Source organism: Serinus canaria, chromosome W, assembly GCF_022539315.1.
Source record: "Serinus canaria isolate serCan28SL12 chromosome W, serCan2020, whole genome shotgun sequence".
NCBI lineage: Eukaryota > Metazoa > Chordata > Aves > Passeriformes > Fringillidae > Serinus > Serinus canaria.
The window spans coordinates 13,596,490-13,615,766 of NC_066342.1; the positions used below are offsets into that span (position 1 = coordinate 13,596,490).

General features: G+C 38.8%; 1 protein-coding gene across 5 annotated transcripts in view; it reads right to left on the minus strand.

Annotated features, from left to right (window-relative positions):
* The window catches only part of LOC103824654 (nipped-B-like protein), a 176,156-nt gene that overhangs the window by 134,142 nt on the left and 22,737 nt on the right, over positions 1-19,277 (minus strand). Inside the window, exon 2 of one of the 5 annotated variants that reach the window (XM_050986311.1) lies at positions 11,457-11,519. The exons of the other annotated variants lie outside the window; for them this stretch is intronic. The gene's annotated coding sequence lies outside the window, so the exon portion shown is untranslated. The remainder of the gene's footprint in view (positions 1-11,456; positions 11,520-19,277) is intronic. 5 annotated transcript variants of the gene reach the window in all.

Below are 19,277 nucleotides of genomic sequence, written 5' to 3' on the forward strand. Positions count from 1 at the left end.
ATATCTCTAATATTAAACGCACTCTGGTCAAACTATTACCAGGTACTGTTTCACCCCCTCCGCAGAAAGAAAAGGTTTAGTCACCACTGAAATAGTTTATTTCCTATAAAACAGAATAGTTTATATTCAACTACTGAAAAGGAATTTGTTCATCTAGTTTTTACTCACTATAAAGATCCCAATTGTAAGGAAGTCCACACTATTTAAAACAAACAAAAGAACAAAAAAAATCCAACCACCACCAACCCCCCCAAAAAAAGATCATCACAATAATTTGAACTGCATTTCCAAAACAAAAAAAATTTACAAATACAATACTTACAATTCACTATTGTTATACTAATGAAATGAAAAAAAATGAGCATGATATCTTCTGAAGACAAAATAAATCAAAGGAACTTGTTCTATGTACATTTACCTACAATAGACAGGCTCCTGTGTTAACTTATGAAATAGTAAGACTTCTTCTGTCAGCATTTATATTGTTTTTTAAGATTCTGAAAGAGTGATTTGTTTATACTTACTTTACAAGTCAACAGTTTTGCAAATTACATACACAATACATATAAACCAAAATATCACTGGCATTTCCATAATAATTTTTATCTCATTCTTTCTTATGTCACACCAATGACAATATATAATACCACTGGTAATACATATGTACAGATTCCAAGCAAAATAAAGAAATAACAATCTAAGTATTTTTCCTGCACAAAGTTTTCATGAACCAGTGAAGTTAACTTTTCAGTGTTTCCCTATCTACACACAACCAAATTATTTTGGGTGGGAGTGGGGGCAGTGTGGTGTGACAAGGGACAACACAACCAGTACACAAAAAACTGCCACCCAACACTGAGTTAACTTCCTTTGCTGAACCTGCCACAGGCTCATTTCCACCACTAAATTACATTTGCTTATTAAAAATATAATACATTAGAGGTGCAGAAATCTAGTTAAGGAAACTGCTGCAGATAGATATATGCTGTGTGGGTTGCTGTGTTTGGGTTTTTTTAATCCAGGAGAAAACAGCCTTCAAACACACAGAGCAGTTTCAAATGCTACTTGATACTGAAGCTTCTTTACCTGAAATGAGTACCAATACCAAAGAATTTCAGTTGTTTTGTAGTTCCATAAATAAGCAATTCATAAATAAGCTGAATTAAGGAAATCAAAAAATTGTTGCATTGAAAAGCTTTTAAACAATGCATCATTGTTGCAGTTCAAAGAGAGAAGTAGAAACCAAATTTACATATATGCAAAGATAGACTTGCATATTCAGTATATACATATACTCTTGCTGCTTTATAAGGAAAAACAGATATTTTAAAAGACATTCCAGGGAGGAGGAAACTACAGTGCACAAAGGAAGTGATACAAAGAACCCCTTTGAGAAAGAGAAACAGTGAAAGGGCAGCAGATATTGAGAATAATGTCTTAAAAACTATCATCATAACATAATATACAATAAAAAAGAAATGAAACCAAGACAGCAAGGACAGTAATACTGAAAAAGTTTATGCTACAGGTAATAACTCCACATTTAAAGCACTACTTTTGTATGTTATCTTCTTCCCTTTTTGTTGTCAATTATAGATATTCTCATCTACTGGAAATTAACATTCCAAAGAAAATTCCTACTGAAATGTTAAATTTTTAATGTTGTTCATTGGTTGGGGCTTTTTAAAGTGTATCGTGGTTTAACTCAGCTAAGCACCATGAAGCCATACCCTTACTCCCCCCTCCCCAGTGGGATGGGGGAGAGAATCTGAAAAAAGGTAAAACTCATGGGTTGAGATAAAGCGTATTTGGTCTGGCTAAACCGGATTTCAGCTTTGCATTGGTAACAAGAAAGGTGTTGAGAACACACCAGTGTTTTGGCTGCTGCTGAGCAGCGCTGGCACAGCATCAGGGCTGTCTCTCCAACATCCCCCCCAGCTCAGATAGAAAAGCTAAGGGAAAGAATAAGGGAGGGCATTCGTTATTCGACAATGTTTGCCTTCTGAAGCAACCACTATGCATGCTGAAGCCCAGTGTCATGGTTTGAGAGGATGTGAGTTTTTTGGAATACTGTGGTCAAACCAATAGGTGCTCAGATTTGAATATTGGCACCTAGTTTGGCCACTAAGAACATGGATACGCCTCTAAGAACACAGGGGGTTAAAAGCTGTGAACTCCCAGGGGGAAAGTCTCTTGGAAGAGAACAAACCTCCCCTGGCCAGCTCTGAGCTGGGCGGGGGAGGGGAGCCATGCGGCCAAGAAGGAGGAGGTAGGCCACCAGGCCTTGCCTTGGGCAGAGAAAGGGAGGTGAAGGCCCCTGTAAGATCGAAGGGTAGAAGAACCCTGAGAAACATTGGGCAGCCCCCCCAGGAGAGAGAGAGAGGGAGAGCTGGTGTCTGCGTCTGTGCCACTTTGAAAATTTGATAGCATGGCCGGAGTGAAGGAGAAGGGGGGGGGGGGGGGTGTAGGTGCCGGTGGACAGGCAGAGCCTGAGACTTTTAACCCTTTTCTTGGATGCTGGAAACCTTGCAAATGCTGATTCCTCCTGGAGTTGAATGAGAAGAGAGACAGAGATGAGATAAGAGGAAATGGGCCACGAGAGAAGCTGAAAAAATCTTAGGTGGGAGGAGGTGATAGAGTGGCCTTTGGCTGGGCTTTTCTTCTATGGCCATAGACAGAACCATTTTTTCCTGTGACACAGAGACTGCATTTAGGGAGGAAGCAATGGCTTGGAGCCAAGAGAGTGCAGCGATGTGATGTGAAGGAGTGTGTGAACAGAGACGACGGGTGAGGAGGGTGGTGGTGGTGCCCCTCCATCTCCAGGGAAGAAGAAGAAGAAGATGATCTCTGTTCTCGAGGCCCCTCGGCCCCAGGGGGTGAAATGTGGGGATGTGGGGGAGACAAGTGTCCCAAAGGTGAGAGACTGTGCTCTTTTTGGAACTGGGCAAAGCACCCTTTAAAAAGGAAAACCCTAGAAGCAGCTCTGGCCCATGTGCAGTGGTGAGAGCACTGGGCATGGAAGGAAGATTGTCACTGGGCGGTGCCACGAGTGACATGGAAACACAAGAAGTTTCAACTGTGTTTCCAGGGGAAGCCTATGACACAAGAGGGACTCCTCTCTCCTTGATGAACTGAGAATTGATTATCTAAAGAGTGGTGATGGACTGAGAGTTGGTGATCTGAGGGGTGAATGCATTGGAAATTTGGTGGGGGGAGGAGGAATGTTTTTGGAAGGTTTTCACCCTGATTTTCTGTGTGTTTCTTTTATAGTTGTAGGTTAATAAAGGTTTTTTTTCCCTTTTATTCCTAAGCTGGAGCCTGCTTTGCTCTATTTCTGATCACATCTCACAGCAGACATCAGGGAAGAAGTATTTTCATGGGGGGCACTGGCATCGCGCCAGGCTCAAACCATGACACCCAGCTTCCTGGGAAGTGGTTAAACATCACTCACTGATGGGAAGTAGAAAATAAAATATTTTGTACTTTTTTCCCTTTACTTGCACACAGGACCTTTGCTGTTGCTTTAGTAAACTGCCTTATCTTGACCTACAAGGGTCTTTTTAATATTTTATTTTCTCCCCTTTCTCTTTCCTCTTGGTTGAAATAAATTCTTGTCCCCTCAACAAAAATACCAGTCCTTCCATGGCTTAGCTATGTACATTCACGAGAACATTAGAAAACAAAATATAGGGAAAAATCTGTTTATGTGCAGTAATATACAGGCTCAGTAGGAATAGAAAGATAAGTAACACCTCAGGATTCAGAAATTTAGTATTTACATATCAGAGTTTCATTCCCCATACTCCAGAGTATTCTTTAACTTCTATCTTTAGATTTAAAAAGTAACTTTGTAGTGGGTTGACCTTGGCTACCTTAGATAACTAACCTAATATATTTCTGAGGTAAAAAAAAGATAAAATTAGATGGATTAAAATTAAATTTTAAAGAACTGCTAAAATATCAAGTCTCTATAGCTTTCTTTTTATAAAACATTGTATTAAATAGAACATGTTAAAGACAGTTCTGTTTTATGTAGTTTATATTATGAAATCTTTAGTTTGGATGAAACTACTTTAAAAAATTGTTTAAATTTCTTATATGTTGAATAGCATTGTACTGATATAACCACAGCATAATGCTCAGAGTTGATTTCTGCAGCTGCACAAAGTAACCTGTACAACTCATTTATTAGCTGCTTTATAATTTAGGTAAGCAGTGAACTCTTCTTTTAAAACATAAAACATGCTATTGTGAATTTAAGAAGCCTTGCCTCAACCAGTTTTAACCTTCCATATTTTGGAATAAACTACTACTCTTATTAGTTATTACATGAAGCTTTGCTAGTTATCAGTTCATAAACTGTTCTTAAAAAAATTTAAAGCCCCCACACTTAAAGAAAGAGAGAGGCAGAAAGAGAATGAATTATTTTCCTCTCATTCTCATTCAAATAAGATGCCATGATTGAGTACATCAGACAGATTTAGGTACAAGAGGGCAAATTTCTGGTTTCTATACCAGAACTACAGTTTCATACAATGACAGTACTTTGCTACAACTTTCCTGAATTAAACACTTATAAAAATACTTTTAAAAATAATAAGGAAGGAGATAGGGTTGCCAAAAACATAGTCTAACACTTGAATTACACAGAAAAAAGAAGCATTCACAATCACAATATAAAGCATTTTAACACTAATTCAATCTCAGAAAAAGTCAGTATTGGAAGTAAGCAGTAATCAATCACCAATGCAGCTGCCTAAGGTTAAAATAGTAATGCAGGAAACCTGATATGAAGCTAACTTGAACAACCAAAAAGGAGGGTAGCGTGGGGGGGGGGGGGGGAGCGGGGCGGGGCAGGGAGAAAGGGGGGGGGGTTGTTATCAGAAATCAAGAAGACTCATTATTACTGATAAAATCCCATTAAACACATCAGAATTTATAAAACCAGAAAGTTTATGGCATATACAGAATAGTTTCACCTACAATACTGGCTACAAAAAATTAAGTTTGAAAAGATACAGAAATCCCAGAAGCACAAAAAATAAAATTCAGAGTACTAGTGAAATTAATATGTTTAGTTCAAAAAGTGACCAGCCAACAGACTGAATAATGCTGACAAAGCAAGTGAAATATTAAAAAGCTTAAGATAAAAATTATTTAGCATAACTTCTAAACCAGTATTACATAATGTTTTTTTCCTAAAGCTATTCCTATAGTAGCTGCTCAAATCACTACATGTACTGTAAGAAAAGAAATTTTAGTGAAAAGTACTGTACTGGACCAAGTGAGAGTTGCTTCTGAATATTAAGCAACCTTTAGAAAAAAATTTTAGAGCAACCAGCTTCTTCCTCTGTGGCTACTGTCACATTGTTTTGGCCTCTGCTGTTCTATTCAATAACAATGACACTGATGTCTCTGCTGCCTATGTGCTAGTAGTGGCAGTGACACCGCAGTAAATGGCAAGAGACGCCACAATAAAGGTGATGGAAGCATACAAAAAATGAAGTCTGTGGATTCAAGGAAAGATGTCCCCTAACACAGAAGTGCACCCAGTTTCTACAAGGGTAGACTAACATAAAGCATAATTGTGCTTTGTACCTGTAATAACCCTTCCCTGAGGGGGTGAGGAATTGACACAAGCAAACCACAAACAAAACCAAACCAGACTAAGTCATGTGCAGAGAGCAGATACCTATGGGTAGTATGCAGCTTCCCTGACCTATACTACATGAATATCTAGCAGGAAATGTTTACTTTTCTTGCTACCTTGGAATCACAAAAGATGAACATTCATTAGAATAGTTTCCCAAAAAGAATGAACAGCATTAGCATCTTTTTCTGTTAAAGCCATTTCCTTCTTGTAAGCACAGGAAGCTTTTTGTTTTTAATTTTATTTTCTATAAAAATTAAAAAGCACTTATAAACAATGTTCTCCACTTTAAATAGCTTCTCAAATATTTAATTCAGGTGCCTTAGCACTAAGAACTCTTTAAAATGAGGCCATATCACATCCTTCATACACAAATCAGTTATGCATCAAGAAAATCCTATTCATTAAGGCAACACAACCTGTCTCAAAAATTTGTGGAAAACGAAATTATATTTACAAAACGTTGTGATGATCATCAAGTGTACATTAATTCAGGCAAAGAGGAAAATGCAAATTTCAGAATTACTGATTTTCAAGGTAACTGCCCAGTGCATCATTGAAGCTATACAAAAAAAAACCAACCCCACTGTTCTATGGGAAAGTGTATTTCCTGCTATTTCATTAGAGAACTAATGCAAAACAGAATCTGTTTTAGGAGCCTTACTGTTGAGACAGCTCAGTTGTTGCCTTAAACATGGGGATTAAATTTAAGCAAATGGAAAGAAATCTTGCACCTGGTTTCAAAATAAGATACTACTAGCTCCTTCTCATTAAAAAAGGGGTACCAGACCAAGTTCAACTGATAAGGTAGCAAAATCTAAACCAAAAATTGGTATGTTTCAAAAACTTAAGCTATATAAAATACACATTAGTTTTGCAGTAATGTTCACCAGTTCTGCAAAAGAAAGCAGCTAAAACTATCAAGGACAATCCAGTTATTCAGGAAATTTATTACTGCTCCTTTACAGCTTTTTAAACAATAAGTATCTTCTCTATGAGCCTTTCAAAATCAAAGATTCTGACGCTACTGAGAGCTACTGAATTATTTTTGTTCTGCAGAAGCAAACATAGAATTAAACTGTAAAATCATAACTTTGCTTAGAAGCAGTCATGATACTAAGCTTAACTGAGAAATTCAAACAGGAAGGGAAAACCCCAAGCTACTTCAGCAGTTCATACATTTATTTCCCATCTGTACTACATATTCCTCGTGCAACTTCCATTGCAACAAAAAGTATATCTATAATTATACTCTTTTTGGTGAGCACAGCCTTTTCAATGTTTCAAGCAGCAGCTGATATTAGATACAGTCCATTTTATTCAAAAATGTATAGAAGAGCAAGAGCTATTAAAAGGGTTTGGTAGGTCAGCTCTGTCAAATGGAAAGCATTTTAGGTTGCAACACACATCTTTGTTAACAAAATAGTGATAGAGAGGAAGTAGTAATGAGTTTTTTTTCAAATTCTTGACTGTCATTTGTTAGCTGGTAGTATCATTATCATTTTCTAAAAGCAACTGTCTACTTAAATTACTTACATTTTAAAGGCTTTAATTAGGTTGGAACTTAACAAAAACTTAGTGACTAAACACTGGACCAAAATCTATTCAATTCAGGAGTCTTTTTCAACTTTTAATCTTGCCCTTCTGTCTTTGAACATTCTCAGGTGATTCCTAACCTTTATAAAACAAAATTGGCAAGAAATATACCTGTTGATTAAGTAGCCGATTTTGCACAAAACTTGACATCACACCATTTTTGCCTCTTTTTTGGCTTTGAAAAACAATTAAAACACCTCTACACTTCTTTAACACACACTAAGCAAACTGATGCACAACTATAACATTTCTTTGAAGATCTGCAATAAATGCCAATGGAAAATTCTGTATTTCTGAATATCTCCAATGATGGAAATTCACTGAGACTATTTCCCTTTAAATCCAATCAGTATTTCCCTTACTGCACACTGCAACTGTAGCTTCTTTTGTTTTGCACCTCAGACAGCTTGTCTTCATCCTCTGTATAAACACTCATTAGCTAGTTAAAGGCAACATTTCAAGCCCTCTTAGCTTTTTTTTTTTACCAGGGTAAAAAAACCCAGCTACCTCCAATTCTTCCTCTACATTTCATGCTCCAGCCCCCTAACCATCTTGGTGTCCCTCTGTCACAGTCCCTCCCGTTTGTCAGCATCCTTTTTTTTTTTTTTTAATGGATAATGTCATTTATATTCTGGTTTCAGACCATTTTTGTCCTCACATGCTACAGCACACTTCATTGTTACAATTGTCTTCTCGGCATTTTGAGTCCATTTTTTCATATTTTCCCTTCAACCAACTTCCATTTCTACCCCACTATCTTACAGCTTTAAGACTTGGCATAGCTTTTTCCCCACTTGATGCTACATATCACTTACACACTGTCTCACAACATGCCACATTCCACCTCCTCCATGCCATCAATAAAGCCAGTTCCCTCTGTGATTAGCCCCCTTCACACGAACAGCCAAAAGCTTTGTTCTGTCTTCTGTATACAAAGTACATTTCCAAGATCTACCACAAGTCCTTTGCATCCTTGTTGGGGTTTAGGAATGGCACTCCAAAACTACAAGCCACTCATCCCCCTGCCCCTCCAGTGAGAGAGACAAAAGGCAGAAATTATGGGTTGAGATAAGAACAATTTACTGGAAACAGAAATGAGATAAGAAACAAACTGTAACAGAAACAATATTAATAACAAAAGTATACAAAAAAAGAGGGTGACTTACATCCAAAAAATTCTCACCCAGCCCAAACCCTGAAGTGGGCCCCAAGACAATAAACAAAATGGCAGAGACCCTCTGCACCCATACTTTTTCTCCCAAGCACCAGCCACACACCCTTCTTGTAAGTAAGAATTCCTTACTTCTGCCCCCCAATGGTGATCTGAGTGGTATAGAATAACAAGCTAGACATGCCTACATGGCTCCAGGCTTTACCCCCTCACAGCTATTGTGAAAAATCAACTCAGTCCTGGCAGAAAATCAGGACAATCCTCCACCCTGAAATCTCTTGTGAACAATATTATCTTTGAAAAGCATGAAACACTTGTTGATTGTCATATATACAAGGTACAACTTGTATACCCTACTTATATAAACTTGTAAACATAACTATACTTACCTACTTCATGTATCCACAAATCATCCCATCTTTCCTGAGACTGGAAGGTTACTGCAACTTTCGGTTTAAAAGGCAGTTACACAGCTGAAGTAATGAGCTACTCTCTCATTATTTTTCAGAACTGCTAAATTCAGGAATTTATTTTATTATTTCCCTGATGAATTGCTGAATGAGTTTTAATTTAGCTTGGTACAAGAACTGTGGTCATCAAGATTTTCTCTATCCATATATTGTCAATATTCTAGCTTAGGGCTGCTCTTCAGGCTACTGTGCGTCAGGTAAGCTAAGGTAACTGTATGTGACTTCCTGAAGCTTTGCAACTGAAAAACAGTACAAGTAAAAATATACCTCTGTCAATATTCAAAACTATTATGCTATCACACATTGACAATGGAAGTTTAGCTCTAGAAAACATCTGCTTTATACATCAGCAAGCTTTCCATTTCATTTACTTTATGCTGCCCCCCTCGAGGAAGCTGTGGACTGGATGAGGTCTCCCCTCAGTCTCTTCCAGGCTGAACAAACCAAGTGACCTCAGCTGTGACTTGTAAACCTTGCCCTCAAGGCCCTTCACCATCTTGGTCTCCCTCCTTTGAATGCTCTCTAATGGGTTTATATCTTTTTTATATTGTGGCACCCAGAACTGCCCCCAGGACTTGAGGTGAGGCCACCTTAGTGCAGAGCAGAGTGGGACAATCCCCTCCCTTGACCTGCTGGTGATGCTGTGGCTGATGCACCCCAGGACATGGTTGGCCCTCCTGGCTGCCAGGGAACACTGCTGACTCATATTCAACTTGTCATCGACCAGGACTCCCAGGTCCTTTTTTATGGTGCTGCTCTCCAGTCTCTTGTTACCCAGTCTGTCCATACACCCGAGGTTGCCCCATCCCAGGTGCAGAATCCAGCACTTGCCCTTGTTAAACTTCATATGGTTGGTGGTTGCCTAGCCCTCTAGACTATCTAGATTGCTCTGAAAGGCCTCTCTACCCTCAAGGGAGTCAACATCTCCTCCTAGTTTAGTATCAATGGAAAGCTTGACATACATTCAACTCCTGCATCCAGATAATTTACAAAAACATTAAAGAGCACTGGCCCTGAAATATGTATTTCATATTGTAAGTTTGGATTTCATAAGAGACACATGAGTCTGAATCACCTCACTGTTATTTTAATTTGGACCATTCACAACATAAATTAATTGAAATTTTCTAATATATTGTGTACATAAACAGAAAAGTGGGAGCAAAAGTTGTATGATCAGTTGACAAAAGTTAGTCCCAATACTTACATCAGGAAATAGGAAGAGCAAACAGAAAGTAATATAAAAAACAAATGCAGGACAACCTGAGAGTCAGAGATGCTGAGTGAAAGTAATAGTACTACAGGTGCTGACATAAAGCACAGGAAAAATTCAAAGTAACAGCTGAACTGTTTGAGTGGCTTACTAACACTGAAACCTATGGTTTGCACACCACTCTGATTTGTTATTCATTTCAATGAGAAAGGATAATATAGTAAATAAATAGGAGGGTTAGAAGGAGATGGCCTAATCTTATTATGAAAGGGGGCACTCCAAAGAAATCTATATATTAAATTTCTCATGCAAGTAAGGGTTGGACTGAGAAACAGGGAAAAGCACCAATCATTTCTTTATCTCCCTTTGCTGCTTCCTGTTCATTTGCAACTGCTAAAGCAAGAACAAATATGCCTCCTTTCCTACTACTGTTGCTACTGCCAACTGTTCAAAAATAGTATTTTGCAAAAAACTTTCCTCAAATTCACATATTCTGTCTTAGTGTTTTCCTTTTCTCTCAGTTCTATTCATTGGTCAGGTTTTTTTCTATACTGCCCCCACTGCTTCATGCAAAGATCAAGAAAAAACTAGGATTAATCCTGCTCCTTCTGCTCTCTCAAGACAAGAGGGCAACACTCTGGTTTACTCAACATGAGTATTAGTAGAAACAGTGGTGACAAAGTGATGAAATATTTGAGAGCACAGATGTGCTAAACTCTACTGTCTAGCCTGCTAGTATTTCCAAATTCTTAAATATTATACAGTAATAATTTAAACTTGAGATGTATACCTGACTTCAGAAATACATGGGCAAATAGCTACAATGAAAAAAAAAAAAGAAGGGGAAAAAAAAAAGAGACAGGGAAAAATCATGGGAACTTGATAGTCAACGATGAAAATTATTCACTTATGAAAGGCATCTCATCTCCAAGTACTATAGAGACTATTTGGTGATCTAAAGTAGATTTTTTTTGTTTCACCTGTTGCTACCATCTTATCAAGAGTTGGTCTACATGGGAAAATTGGTCACTTCAAACACTCACATCCAAAATTTCAGTCCACTGTAAAAACCCTACTGGTCCCATGTACAACACAAAAGCCTTCAGCTATTATAGCCCAATCCTAGGGATACCCATACCTCTAGCAGGATAATTTTATAATGACAAGCACCAATATGCCAAAAATGACATGCAACAACAATGTAAAATAAGCTGAATTTTAAATAAAACCATAATTTTAAATAAAACCATATACAATATCCATTTTAAAATAAAGATATATAGTTAATATAACATCCACTAATCAAATTGACTTAAGAATTTTTAACACATTGTTGTGCAGTCCACAAAACCTTACCTTACACCTTCTGCAATACAGTAGCATAACAGTGGCAAGCTCTGGCTTTTTTCCCTGGTGCTACTGCAGAGAAAAAAAACATCTAAGACTTAAACAAGTTACTAATATTCCTATTTTTAGACTATACAAAACATCCCCGTTGGTCTCTAGAGAACCAAACTCTAGCTGATGTTTCACTTGCCATCAAACCCATACCAGTTCATTGAAAGTTTTGGTCTACTGAATACACTGACTGAAAAAAAAACCAACCTCACTAGCTGACCTCTAAAATATCTGTATATATGTAGATGGTTAACCCATTATTTAACACAGTGTAGACAGCACTCATGAATACATAGCATACTTCCAATTGAATCCTCACGGTCCAATGAAAATGGATCATTTTGTACAGGCTCCTATTTCAGATATTAGGGCAAGCTCTTCTCTAACCTGAATTCTATTTAGTGAAGATCCTGACCTCCTAATCCAAATTATGCATACATGCCTTCAAAGCAGTAAGGACCTCTGGGTGAAACTTCAGGAATACTTGGGCAATGCCTCCTACACTGTCAGGTAATCCTCTTCAAAAAGCTTAATGACCCAAAATTATTTATGACTCATGAATAACATCATTAGTAAATACTAGAAAATAAGTAGCACTTCTATGAAGAGGGCCAGGCTTCAGTAGCAGTACTTCTCACAAATATTTATGGGTCTTGCAGACTTGTTCACTGGCCTGTCAAGGAATAGAGAGTTGTCTGGGTTTTAGAAGGTAATAGGCAAAGATGCTCAATCAATATAAAATGTAGACAGGGAAAAACACTTGTGAATTAAACTGCAGTAGTTGTTATCAGCTTTTAGCAAAATGCTTGAATTCTGTGAACAATGAATAAGGTTCATATAATGACAGCATCCTTAAACCTCTTTTTCCTTTCCATCTTTTTTTAAATTACCTTTACAAAATTTAACGTATGATCAAATTTCCGAAGAACAAGCATTTAAAAATTCTATCATTTCTGATGTGGTTTGGTTTTGCTGATTTTCTTCCACACAATTACAAAGTGATAATATTTGAACACAACATATGCAAGCTGAAAGTTGCAATAAAGAAATATGAAAAAAACTTCTAATTCTTATAACTAAAAAAAGCCGTAGAAGACATGACATTGCCACGTCAATAAGGATAGTAAAAGGGGATATCCTGGTTCAGGGAAAATTTGGGAGAGAACCCCCAAAGGGGTTCCTCTAGAAAAGCAGATTCAATTGGCCCCTCCCCCAACTGAGAGAAAATATCTCCTTGGAGAAAAGTGGAAAAAACTTCTTATTAAACAATAAAAACTAAACAGTATTAAACAATAAAACCTCTTGCTGCTCCAAAAGAGATGACAAACTCAGAAAAGTTCCCTCCCTGGGTTGCCGCTTGGCTCACTCAGTCTTTTATCAGTCCCTCCGGTGCTGGAAATGCCACGGCCCACGCCCGGCCCAGTGGGCCACAGGTGCGAGCTGCCGGTGCTCTTCTGGGTGGTCAGTCCAGAGCTGGTTTAAACAGGTCCAAAGAAAAGCGGAAAAACAAAAAATCACAGTCCAGGGAACTTCTTTGCCTCAGCTAGCTAAACTAACTAAAACAAACGAGAGCTCTGTCCCACTGTCTGTCCAACCGCAGACAAGACAGTCCAGGAGCAGGAATGTGGAGGAGTGAGTGCAGTGTCTGAAAACAAACTGCATGCTGCTTCTCTCCCCCCTTCACTCTCTGGAACAAGTCTTAAAGGGGCAAAACTTGTTATTCAGCATAAACAGAACAGATGATTTAGAATAAAAGCATCATACAGTCAACCCAGGAAAGGGGGGAATCAAATTTAAATATTTAAACAATGAAAGGAAAAGCCAAAGAAATATGCAATAAATTAATATTATACATTCATAGCAGAAAATTCAATGTGTCTAGGTTGTCTATTTATATTCATACCTTTTTTTCATAAAAGAATTTTTACCCACATTCTCTAAAATCATCAAAGCAGTAAGCCACACTAGTGGCAGAAGAAAAAGCTATTTCAAGAAAATCATTTGTTCCTAGATTTGCCACTCCACCTAAATAACTAAGTGATCTCACATTTATTAAATGATAGAACAATCAAAATTAAATGATCACACCCTGCCTTAAATGACAACAGCCTGTCCACACCACTAAAATAAAAATTACCATATGATTCTGCCCCACTGGACCTGCTGTTTGTGAACAGAGAAGGGCTGGCGTGGGATGTGATAATTGGAGGCCATCTTGGGCACAGTGATCATGAAATGATAATTTTCTGTTCTCAGAGAAGTAAGCAGGGGTATCAGCAGAACTGCCACCTTTGACTTCCAGAGTGCAGACTGGCCTGTTTGGGAGCCTGGTTGAGAGAGTCACTTGGGAGGCAGTCCTGAAGGGCAAAGGGCTCCAGGAAAGCTGGATGTGCTTTAAAAAAGAAATCTAAAAGGAGCAGGAGCAGGCTGTCCCCATGTGCTGAAAGACGAGCCAGCAGGGAAGACCGGCCTGGCTGAACAGAAAGCTTTGAATGGAACTCGGGGAGAACAAGAGAGTGCATCACCTCTGGAAAAAGAGGCAGGCAGCTCAGTAGGACTACAAGGATGTTGTGAGGTCATGCAGGGAGAAAATTCAAAGAGCCAAAGCCCAGCTAGAGCTTCATCTGCCTACAGTTGTAAAAGACAACAAAAAGTGATTCTACAAATACATCAGCAACAAAAGGAGGGCCAAAGAGAATCTCCATCCTGTATTTGATGTGGAGGTAAACAGTGACAAACGATGAGGAAAAGACTTGGTATGCTACTTAGACCCCCACACATCTATGGGGTTGGATAGGATCCAGCCAAGGGTACTAAGGGAGCTGACAGAAGAGGTCACCAAGACACTGTCCATCATTTATCAGCAATCCTGGCCAACTGAGGAGGTCCCAGGTGACTGGAGTTGCCAATGTGACAACCATAAACAAGAAGGGCTGGAAGGAGGATCTGGGGAGCTACAGGCCTGTCAGCCTGACCTCAGTACCTGGGAAGGTTATGGAATGGATTGAGTGTGATCACATGGCATGTGCAGGACAACCAGGGGATCAGGGCCAGCCAGCAGGGGTTTAGGAAAGGCAGGTCCTGCTTGACCAACCTGATCTCCTTTTATGACCAGGTGACCCACCTAGTGTGTGAGGGAAAGGCTGTGTGTGTGACTACCTGTGCTTCAGTAAAGCCTTTGATGCTGTCTCCCACAGCATTTTCCTGGAAAAGCTGGCAGCCCATGGGTTGGACAGGTGCTCTCTTCACTGGGCTAGGAACTGTCTGGATGGTCAGGCCCAGGGAGTGGTGGAGAATGGAGCTACATCCAGTTGGCAGCCAGTCACCAGTGGAGTTCTCCAAAGCTCAGTATGGGGGGCCAGCCTTTTTAATATCTTCATTGATGACCTGGACAAGGGGATCAAGTGCAAACCTCAGCGAGTTTACAGAGGGCACCAAGTTGAGTGGGAATGTTGATCTGCTGGAGGGCAGGAAGGCTCTGCAGAGGGATCTGGACAGGCTGGAGCAATGGGACAAGGCCAATTGTATGAGGTTCAACAAGGCCAAGTGCCAGGTCCCGCATTTGAGTCACACAACCCCATGCAACACTACAGGCTTGGGAAACAGTGGCTGGAAAGCTGCCCACAGGAAAAGGACCTGGGGGGGCTGAGTGACAGCAGCTGAACATGAGCCAGTGTGTGCCTAGGTGGGCAAGAAGGCCAATGGCATTCTGGCTTGGATCAGAAATGGTGTGACCAGCAGGACCAGGGCAGTGATTGTCCCTCTGAACTCTGCACTGGTGAGGCCACACCTCGAGTGCTGTGTCCAGTTCTGGGCCCCTCACTGCAAGAAAGACATTGCGGTGCTGGAGCGAGTCCAGAGAAGGGCAATGGAGCTGGGCAGGGGTCTGGAGCATCAGGAGTAGCTGAGGGGGCTCATCCTGGAGAACAGGAGGCTCAGGGGGAACCTTCTCACTCTCTACAACTCCCTTAAAGGAGGGTGGAGCCAGGTGGGGGTCAGGCTCTTCTCCCAGGGAACAAGCAATAGGACAAGAGGAAATGACCTCAAGTTGGTCTAGGGAAGGTTTAGATGGATATTTGGGAAAATTTCTTCACAGAAAGTGTTATGAAGCGCTGGAATAGGCTCCCCAGGGCAGTGGTGGAAAGGTCACTGCAAGTGTTCAAAAACATGTAGATGTGGTGCTTAGAGACATGGTTTAGTGGTGGATCTGGCAGTTTTAGGTTAATGGTTGGACTCCATGATGTTTAAGGTCTTTTTCAATCTTAATGACTCTATGATTCTATTAAACATCACTAGCAGTCACCACCTAAAATAGGTTTACATTATGAATAGCAAAAGCACTTCAGTAAGACTGACAACCATGGATAGAGCTACAAGAATGAATTTATAGAATGCATAATTCTCATCTTGCATTCATCACAGGTCATGTAAGGAGAAAACAATACTGTATAAAATACTTAAAAATATAAGTTATGAACATAACAGAGCAAAAACTTGATTTCTTAAAGGACCTTCCTGTTAAGTAACTTATTAAAAGAAAGACAGACTGATACTTTCAATCACTTATAGTTTCTCCATTACTGTTTGCAGCATGACATTCAAAACAATGCTAATCTTTCAGTTGGCATGAACAGTAAGAAGAAACAGGCTTTTGCCTGAGTAGGACTAAAAGATACCTCAAACTTACCCAGGCACATATGGCACTTAATTTCAGAATTATAGCTGCTTTACAAAACTGCATTAGTCCACTAAATTATTTAATCATAGGCTGTGTCAAGTTTTATACTACTCACAATCAGATAAAACCCTACTAGTAACAGAGTTCAGTTAGGAATAAATCCTACATGTTAGGTAATGCACAACACAAAACACCCTTCTTATCCAGAAGCATTTACGTAATGTTTTTAAACTAATTGTTATAATGCTGGTGTTTTAGGTCAGCTAAGAAAAAATTTCCTTGCTTTTATCAGTTTCAGTCAGCATGTTCCAGCACCTGGTGCTTCTGAGAAATTATAAGCAAATGGTAAGTCAGTCTTTGGTTGTACAAAGTGAGACATTCTTTTAAACTGCCTAGATAAAGTACTACAAACAGTTTTGGAGATCAAGGTTTAATTTGTCTAAGGTATGACCTTACACAGGAATTCAGTGAAACCTACTAAGTAAATGGCAAATTGAAAGTTAAATCAAAAAAAATATAGTTAAAGCAAAGCTTAACCAACAGACTGTAAGAAAAAAAAATCTTTTAAAATATCATATTGTATGCCATTTTACAAAAAAAAAAAAAAAAACAACAGCATATTGCAATTCACTGGGGGTTTTTGGTTCATTTTTTTAAAGGTAACTCTTGGTCAACAGGAAAAAAAGTTATCCAATTGTCAGGATTTCTGCCACATTGTGACTGATATCTCTGGACCAGTAGATGGGAAAAGGCATTTCTTTACAATTTTATATTATTCATCCAATTTCAAGAGTCATAAGGCAAAAAGATGTGTATGACACCCGACTAGATAGATAAAGGGTACAGAAAGCTCTCTGCTGGTAGGTGCTGGAAAATTTGAAAATTGCAAGGCTCTGAGTTGTTTTTTTCCTAATACCACTACCTTTTACACCATCCTACCATGTTTTAACCACTTGCTCTTTGAGCTAGGAACTTCAAAATCTAAGAAGATATACTGCACAGGTAACTTGAAGTACAGAGAACAGTTATGTAGATTGCTGTTAATATGAAATTCTGGTCTTGTACTATCTGCCTCAGTGGTTTAATACAGTCAGTTGGATAGAGGAACCCTCATGAGAAAAAAAAAGTTATTTCCAGCACACCAAGATATGTCATCAACTGTTTTAGAAAATAGACTGAAAGGCAACTAACATCATAATAAAATAATCAAATATTCTGAAAGACTATTTTTTAGGAATTAGAAGGGACATTTTTTGTTTAAGTCAGCTCACCTGCCTGCCAGTGGCAGGGTTTTTTCAGCCTGTTTTTTCAAATTATACATTTGTCAGGTCATTTAGTAATATATAGACACACTCAACAGAAGCAGGATTAATGCTATGAAGTCTATCAAGAAAATTTCTGGCCAGTAACACCTCCCCAGTAACAGTACCTAAACAGGTGTGGCTGGATGAGCAATATCAAAATGAGATTTAAGAGAAGAAACATTGTAAAACTAGGAAATTATTAGAGGATTTCAGATTCCACCAGTGTTTTTATCAGTTAAACTCTTGCATTTGACAACCTATTTGGCAACATGATTTAAAACAAACAAGCATATACCTCTACGTTTTCCACTTCAAACATGAAACAAGGGAAGGGAGAAATATATAATCCAGAATGGGCTCTTCAGTCAATACATCATGATTATGTACAGCAGCACTATCACATATTTTAATCTACTTTTTAAAGACTGTCCTTTTCATAGATAAAAATTAAACTGCAGTGTTAAGGAGGGTTCTTACCACAAAAAATAAATAAAACTTGATAGACAGGTTTTATTAATCAAAGAAAAACATTTTCCTTACTTTTCCAGTTCTAGAGAGTCAGAAGCTTGTGGCCCTTTTTATCAACTATTTCTCACTACAATTCAACAGTGTTGAATAAACTATATCTATACAATTCTAATAAATTTCAAAACTTATGCTCTACCTGTTGTGGAGAAAGCATGATTTTTTCAGTAAACAAACTGACTAAACAAAGTAAGTATTCAAAAAATTAGAATGACTAAGCATGGTCACTCCTAATATGAACCTATACTCTGAAAAGAGAGAATTCATGTTGTACTGGGTTTAGCTGGGATAAACTTCAGCTTCTTCATAGTTGCTGCTGTGGGTCTGTGTTTGGGTTTGTGCTAAACACAGAGTTGATAATACAGAGATGATTTTTGTTATTTCTGAGCTTGCACAGAGCCAAGACCTTTTCTGCTCCTCATACGGCCACACTGGGGAGGGTGCTGGGGGTGTGTAGGAGGTTGGGAAGGGACACAGCTAGGAGACCCCCAACTGACCAAAGGGATATTTCAGACCATGTAACATCGTGCTCAGCAATAACAGTAGAGGGGAGATTGTTGCAGGGCTGCTACTCAGGGACTGGCTGGGCATCAGTCAGTTGGTGGCAAGCAATTGTTTCCATTTGCATCACTTGTTTTCCTCGGGTTTTACTTTCCTCTCTGATTTTGGGGCTCCCCCCCCACTTTTACCCTTCCAATTCTACCCCATCACACTGAAGGGGGGAGAAAAGCAGTTGTGGTGCTTAGTTGCCATGACATGGTATCCACAAAAGCTTATATTAATGGGTTTTATGCTTTCCAAGTATTATGCTGACAAAATTTTATAACTAAACTGCCAATTTTACAATACAAGAAATTAGAAAATTCAGCTATAAAGCTATACTTTGTTGACTGCCATAATTTCCCTAGCTGGCCTTGATATAATCACTGTACATATAGTATTTTTTTAAGCTTAAGGAAACTTAGGGGTACTAGTCTTGAAGATAGGAAGCTGTACAATCATGTGACTACTGCCATCATACAAATCTAACAAAAGAAGCACAATGGATAGGGTTATGGATGAGAGGTGACAAAATGAACTATTAGCATCTTAACCCTCTGTCCTGCATTTTCTAAATTCACATCTGGTAAACAGAGAATTTCTGTTTGCTAAAGAGATATCCAAAAAAATCCACATTAGACCCAAGATGACTGAACCTCCTCCACAAGTCATAGCCATCTTCTTAGTATACCTGCTTATTTACCAAAATTTAAAATAATCCATGAGATCAAA